The sequence below is a fragment of the Emys orbicularis genome, chromosome 6 (genome assembly GCF_028017835.1).
Source record: "Emys orbicularis isolate rEmyOrb1 chromosome 6, rEmyOrb1.hap1, whole genome shotgun sequence".
Lineage (NCBI taxonomy): Eukaryota > Metazoa > Chordata > Testudines > Emydidae > Emys > Emys orbicularis.
The window spans coordinates 80,485,429-80,493,733 of NC_088688.1; positions in this window are offsets into that span (position 1 = coordinate 80,485,429).

The following is an 8,305-nucleotide window of genomic DNA, read 5'->3' on the forward strand; positions in this document are numbered from 1 at the left end:
TATGTGGTGTAGCCACAGTTGTTGTCCAAGCACTTTCCTGGAGCGCAAGCACTGTTTCCTGGGCATGCAAGCCATGCCAAACAGAGCATAGCAGTGGCCATGATACCATTCCCATCAACCCACAGAGCTGGCCAACCACAGAGAAGAATGTATGCCACACCTCACTAAAGGAGCACTCTCCCTACATGCTGAGGAGCTCTGCTCCTCTAATATGGTACAATGCCATTAGTACAAGCTTGTGCCTTAATAGCACAACCTAGAACATATTAAGATACAAGGCCACACTCATATAATGTAGTCCATGAAGGTAATTCATTTCTTCACAGGGGAGGAATCCATTCTTCCTAAGACTTAAAGCAAGGCCCCTTGCTTACAAGGACACCAGGTCTACCATTTGAACCATAGAAGAATCTGTATTAACTGCCATTCATAACAACACATAAATCCACCTCCAGCTACTAGTTGGTGAGCTGTAACATATTCCCTCACTTTACAAAGCGCTTGACTACAGCAACCTGAAGAGTTATGTCAGCACAGTGAGTACTTGCCAAGGGCCCCATTTTATTGTGCACATACAAGGCTACATCAGAAAACACAGAGGGAATCAGACCATTAACGGAACGCTATTTACATGGGGCTCAATCCTGTAAAATGCTGAGCACTCCAGTGAGGTGCTGAGCATCCACAACTCCCATTCTAGGGGAGTTGAGGCTGCTCACTACCTTGCAGTGTCACTGCCATTGGGTACAATCTGTAAGCTCTGGCTGACCATTAGAATGACTTTTAAAGTCTTGTAAAACAGCAAGTTACTGTATTTTGTGACTCTCAGATGATATGTCAGATAGTCATGCCAGAATATAATAAAGTAATTACCATAAACCAAAAGCAAGGGCAGAGCCAGCAAGCTAATGCTTTCCCCCTTCCCACCCACCCACATCCAGCAGGGTACAGCTGGAGCATCTTCAAAGCCAGTGTCAAAATTTTAATTAGAATACTGCATAGTGTATATTCAAAGTTACATGCACATGCTCTTACTAACGAACATCTGAATCCTGCCGGCCTTATTCAGTCAGAACTTCCATCAGTTTCTCTGCGAGTTCTGATGGAGGAAGGCACCAGGATTGGGCCCAATATGAACAAAAAGGCTTTGAGCAAATCAATCTTAACTGGTCTAAAAACACACCAGTAGAAAAATAAACAGAGTCAGAGTTAATACTCTTCAAAAGAGTGCTCCAGAAAAGGAAATTTTCAGTATAACTAAGTAGCAGTAACACTTTACATCAGGGCAATCAATTATTTTTTGTCAAGGTCCAAATTTCTTGGTCAAGTATAGTCAAGGTCCAGACTCTAGAGAAAATCATTCAAAAATAATAATAATGATAATAAGTAAAAAGATTTCATGGTCTGTTCAAAAATGTCTGGTGGTCGGGATTTGGCCCATGCTCCACCTATCCCTGCTTTCCATACCTTTTCAAAGCATTGCAGACATTGGGGCCCCAGTCCTACTCCAGGGGACTTCAATTGGTGTAGGATCAGGTCCTTTAACTAAATAATCTCCACAGCCCTCCTGTTAGGTATGTAAGAAAGAAAGACTTTAATCTATATATATGAAGCATCTAAGTTCTCCTCAACTACAGTCCTGTTGTTCTTTAAATAAAAGAAACATTTGTTGGTTTTCTTGGGACATGTAAATGTTTGTCCTCCCAAATAAGCATATGGTCTAGTAGGATACCCCACATCAAATCTGGTTCTCATATCCTGCAAATAATATTGTTCATCCCAGGAGCTCTAAGTGCTTTACAAAGATAGTGTGGTAGTCGTATTCCCATTTTGCAGATGTGGTTCATAGGGGTTCCATGACTTGCCCAAGGTTGCACAGCAAGTCAGTCATAGCCCCCAGGTCTCCTAACGTGCATTCAAATCTCTCCTGAAAATTCATTTCTGCCACAGCAACTCCAAGAAATCAGCTGACTAATAATGACAGGGTTGAGCAGTCATCGGGGATAGATGCTGTTTGTGTACATTTGTACAAAACCGAAGTCTGTCATCTCAAACTATAAAAAATAGTGAATTATCAAGAGATGGCCAGTCATCATCTACACCTTGATCAAGCAAAGCACTTAAACAGGCTTTGAACCAGAAGCTTTTCTCGTATGTGTACTCCTTTCTCCTACCCTTTACTTTAAATGGGTTTCTGGATGGGAAACAGAATAAGAGCTGTCTAGATCATCTACTCACATACTAAACACTACAGTAGTGCATAACAGAAAGGTTTCTATAAGTATAGAGTTAGCCAATAACACAGAGAAGCACATCATTTATTCAAAGAGTTCATAATACTGATCCAAAACTGTACTCATATTGCAGTATTCATCAATCAGTATCCCATGTAAATAGTGCAATACACTTGACGGTTTGATCCTGCAAGGGGCGAAGTACCCTGAAATATCATTCTTCATTTGGAGCTAAAGGAGATGAACTCTTCTCAGCTGCTGCCTGCTCAGCACCTTAAAGGATAAGGCCTGGTAGAAATACCTTGCTTTTAAAAAATTAAAATCTTGTACTTTACTATGAAATTTCTCACAGTATTATAAAATCAGGTTACAAGATTTCATAAGAAGATGAAACTTATTGCTATTGAGATGGAAACTAGTGTCACATTTTGTAAAGTCTGAGAAAAGTTTAACAGGATAAGCTAAATGTTTAATCAAACATACACTATTTTAAAAACTCATATACAGTGCTATACAGATATAATAAAAATATGATTACAAGCAAAAACTGATGTTAAGCAAATCTAGAGAAAAATATTTACAGAGAAAGTGTGTAACTTTCAGCTAAGCTCAACATTTCTTACAATCAAAAGTACTTGAACCACTCTTATTTCATTTACATTAACAGTTGAATATGTGCTCTGTGTGCCTCTCTCTGTGTGTGTGTGTGTGTGTGTATATATATATATATATATATATATATATATATATATATATATATATATATATATATATATATAATATTTAGGACAAATAAATCTGCTGATTTAACACCAACCTTTATCACTTAGTTCCATTTTTATATGTTGTTGCTTCAGAAACTTACATTGTGAGATGAGGTCACCCAGTATGTTCAGACTTGCTAATAACTAGTTTCAACACTGGAGGAAAGCAAATCAGAGGTGAAAACACTGCACAAACACAAAGGGGGTTGTGCATTTCATCTTTAATTATAGCAATATAAGTAGGAATAGATTCTGGGGGGGTACCTTGCTTTCCTGCAGCACTTGGCTTATTACTAGGATGTTTCCTCACTTCAGTTTTATTCCACTTTGGATACAAGTGGATGAGAATGAACAGTGAACCAGGAAATAAATTAGAGTTCCACTGATGAATGTTTCAGGTGCATTAAAAATAATAAGCTTCATTTCTCAAAGAGGCAGGTAGGTAAACAATATACTTAGCTGTTTTTCCCACTACACACCCTAAAACACACAAGCAAGGGAGCATGAAATTAAAAATATGCTGGTTTACAACTCCCAGAAACTTAAGCTGTTATCACAATTGAAAAATGAGAGTGTTAGAAGGAATTATCGAGTATTAAAGTAGTACAACAGAGTGGCAGATACGGAAAGACTGTAGAGAAAGTAAATGATTAAGCTTTTACTACACAGTGAATAAATAAATTTCTCTTTTGTGAAGATTATGTCGTCGGAAGGAGATGTTTATATTAGGGTGCTGATGACCTTGAACTAACTTCACTATATTTTGGTTCCTTTTAAAGAAATAAACACCATGACCATAGGTCAACTGTAAGAAACAACACACACAATGAAAAACAAAGTGAATAATTTCCTGGTTCTCCTCTATGACCTGTGTAAAATACTAAATTCAGATTGGTGGGATTTATGGGTAACACTGTTTATTGAGTGTAATGGTTTTAACTGTTCAGGTTGCAGAGTCAAGCACTCATAAATTAGGAAATGCCTGTATTAAGGGTGCCTCTACAATCTTAACTCTGCTCCCTGGTATGCATGCACTATGGTAGTCTTTAAATTACCTGAGCATACTGCTTTTTCTCTAGGCCCCTTGCTTCACTCAGTCACCAGATGGATAGTGAGAGGGGTAGTGAGTTGCAAGAGGAACAAGGAGTTCTCTTGGGGCTGGGGCACTGGACTGGAACCCAGGAGAATTTATTATATTCCTGGCAGTACCACAAACTTCTTGTGTCATGTTGGGCTGGACTATTGTATCATAACAATGGCTTGGCTTTCAATCTCTTGTCACGTCACTAGTTCTCCAGTTACCATAGTCCTTCAGGGGAGACAACCTGAATTTCTAATGTAAGAAATGAGCAATAAATCTTTATTTTTATCCCCTTCCAGTCTGTCTCTGTTGGAAAGAAGTTTTGCAGATCACCTTTAACTCTCAGTCAGGCTGTCCCTCCCATACATAGCCCCCAGGAAGAATGCTCCAGGGAATGCTGTCTCAAATATTGCCTGTTTACTTCCAATACCACAAATAAACTCTGTACCTCAGCTGAGATTCCCTGCACAAATTAAAGCACTTACTGTCCAGTGAGGCTGCAGGCAGAGACCCACCCACCAAGGTGTTCACTCTACACATCACTTCTTCCTCTGAGTTAGTACATTACTCTTCACCTCTTGGAGCATGCAAGATGGCAGTGCGTTCCTCAGAGGAACTGCTCTCCTGCCTGGTTAGGCACTGCCACATTTCTATGAAGGTTCCCTTAGTGAGGAGAGGGCCCAAGAAGAAGTATGCAATGGTGGGCCGGGTGCTGCTATTCACCCTATCCCATGAGACACAAGCAAGACAGGCAGCATATTTAAAACTGTGCAGAGGAAATGCTTTTTCACACAATGCACAAGTGGCCTGTGGAACTTGCTGCCACAAGATATCACTGAGGACAAATGCTTAACAGGAGTTAAGAGGGATTAGACATTGAGATGGATAAGAAGACTATCCAATTAAACTTAATATTTTAAAAGCTCCTGTGGTGTTTGAAGGGCTCTAAACCCTCCTGCCTCAGGGGATGAACCAGCCTCTAACTGCAGAGGCTGAGCTAAAGACTTTCCCTGAGTGGAGCTTAGCTCAGAGCTGCCTGCACCTTCCTTTTGAAGCAGCTGTTGCTGGCTACTGCTGGGATCAGGCTATTGGGCAGGATGGACCTAGGTCAGATCCAATATTCTTTACACAGAAAAGGACAACCTGACAGAATGCTCCCTTAAAAACACCTTCCTTCTGTCTGCCCCAGGGTTTTACATCAACACCCCTCCCTGTAGTGCCTCAGTGCCCTGAATTCCATTTCCTTAGGAATATACAGCAATAGCATGGCCTCATTTTTACTTAGGATGGTAGGTCCATTTGAAAGAGAGGCTAAGAACTTCCTCCCATCTCCACCCCCTTGCTCCCTGGAAGGCCTTATCTCTTCAGTGACTCTTTTCGGACAGGACATCTGGCTACTGCTTAGGGTTGGTTTGACGGCTCCTTGTTAAACAGGCCTTGTGCAAAAGATAGGCAGTCAGGTCAGCTAGGCTTCTAGGTGTGTATTACAGGCACTAAGGGTGAAAGTGCTCAGCGATAGCCAGCCCAGTTATGGTAGCCTGCTGGGTGACCTTGGGCAAGTTACCTCCCCTTTCTGTACCTCATTTTTCAAATGGGAAAAATGAGGAGAATGATGATGACTTTGTAAAGCGCTTTGAGAGGTACTAGTGAAAAGCACTAAGAGCTGGGTATTATTATTTTAAACTCAATTGCTTATTTTTATTAAAGGAACTGGGGCTTGATGCAATGCCCTCTGACTGGCCCGGATTAAGACAGGGGTTCTATAGGCTGCAGCCCAGGGCCCCGGCTCAAGGGGGGCCCCGCAGAAATAAATCACAGGCAGCGATCTCCAACTCCAGGCTGCTAAAAGTCCCGCACTGCAGCGGTGTGCTCAGGCAGGCTGCCTGCATGCCATGGCCCCATGCCGCTCCCGGAAGCTGCTAGCACCGGCCAATGGGAGCTACAGGGGCAGCATGTGTGGGCGCAGGCAGCGCACGGAGACACGCTGTTCCCCTCCCCCCCAGGGGCCACAGAGATGTGCTAGCAGCCAGCCACTTCCGGCAGCAGCGTGGGGCTATGGCAGGCGGCAGGCAGGCAGCAGGCAGTCTGCCTGAGCCCTACTGCGCCGCTGTGCAGGAGCCCACCTGTGGTAAGCATCTCCCGGCTGGAGCCTGCACCTCGCACCCTCTCCTCCACCCTCTCCTCCTGCCCCAGATCAGAATCCCCTCCTGTACCCAAACTCCCTCCCAGACCCTGCACCCCTTCCTGCACCACAATCCCTTGCCCCATTCCCCTCCTGCACCAAATTCCCTCCCAGGAAAAAGACTTATATTCAGGGGCCCCACAAAATGTAATAGCCCCAGGCTCACAGGAGAGTTAATCCAGCCCTGCCCACTGAAGTCAATGTATAGGCTCTTTCCTTTTACTTCAGTGGATGTTGTATCCAGCTCATAGAGGATATAAGAGCTAGTAATGGTAAACTCATAATACCTTTTAGAACCTATGGCAAACAAAGGCTACTTCCTATGAAAGAAAAGCGTAGATTAAAATTATCCCTTCAGCCTACATACTTTATTGGCAAGATCCCTGTTTTGAAAGTGACATTTGGCAAACAAAGCTAAAGAACCCATAAGAGAAAACATTTAATCACACTGGATATCGTCGCAATATTTTCTTATGGATCAGTGGTTGACTCATTACTATGTGTTAAATGAGAGCAAAATTTCTTTCTATAGGTGACCTATCAAGGTTTAGGTCTTGGGCATTGAGCCATCACCTGATGACTGTACATGAATTTAACTTTCCAGTCAAATAGCAAGCTAGCATAGATGTGTGACTTAGCTGGAAATTTAAATTTATATATGCTCCTGAAATAACAAGCAAGTTAAGCAGAGTGTGAATTTCTTCCTGCTTCATCCGAAAATGGCTACCATGAAGCCTAATGCACTCCAAGTCAAACAAATTAGAATGCTGCATGCTTGTTCACAGTTAAATCACATTGCTTTTATTTCTCTCTCATTAAACAGATAGAGAAAATACAACATTTTCATTGTAACAAGATGAAACATTGATCTAATTTGTTTATGTCAGAATGCATTAGGACATGTTAACACTTACTAGTGCTAGGGGAGTGGACTACACCTCTTTTAATTTTTTTTAAGTTAATGTAATTGCTTATGAAAGTTACTGGATTCACAGTGCAGAAGAACAAAGGAAAGGGCCAGAAGAGGAGCCTAGTGTCTATGGCATAAGAGGAGCGTCACTATTTATTTTTTACTTCCTTGAGGTCAGGTAGTTCATTCTGCATACATATACGGTCTATGTCCCATCTTCAGTGACTGCGGACAAAGGAGCCAATAAATGCAGGTGTGGTCTAGATAACTGGTAGTATTAACTTTTGGCCACTACGAATCCAGGATGCATTTCAAGCTAGCACTGAGACCAAAAAGCTCCTCTTGCTTTGCAGTACCCAGTATTGCCAGCTCCAAGCATTCAAAAATCATGAGTCAGAATCTAAAAAGTCATGTGATTGGTTTTGAAATGATGCTATTTTAAAAAATAAATAAATATTGTGTTCTTTTTATTTGCCTTCTGGTTTTTGGCCTTTAGGATTCATGTTTTTGAGCTTTTTTCCTGCAGTCACCAAAACATGGGAAATTCCATGTAGCTTCCATTCTCAGGAAACCTCCCACCCGCAAGTGATGACAACAATTAATACATAACCATTGTGCACTTCACTATAAGGAATGGGGCCAAATGCTTTGACCTTTAGCTGATGAGTGTACTGTTTACTTTGACTCATCAAAGTAACTGCCAGTAAATGAAAAGCATATTGCTTGAAAGAGTCTATAAGCCCTGATTAGTAGATGTACCTGAAAATATTTGCACAAATTACCACGGTGACCTGGTACCACCAAGTCACCCATTGGGGAATGTCTCACAGACAGAAATTATCATAACAGAGGGCCTCCTCCACACTGTCACACAATGTCCCTGATTGCTTGCAGTGTTAGAATGAATTTCTGGAAGGTGCTTGTTTACATTGCAACTAGGACAGAGCTAAAAGGGGCTGCTCTTAACTGGACACTTAATATCTAAGGAATGTTTAAAAGGTCCCAAATCAGTGACTTCTGATATCCTTGGACTCACAGATTATGTACGGAGAGTGTAAGCCTCGGTAGACAGACCACAGCAAAAGTTCATCTCCTCACTTTCAGCTAGCAACTCCCTTGCTCCTCCAATGGGAG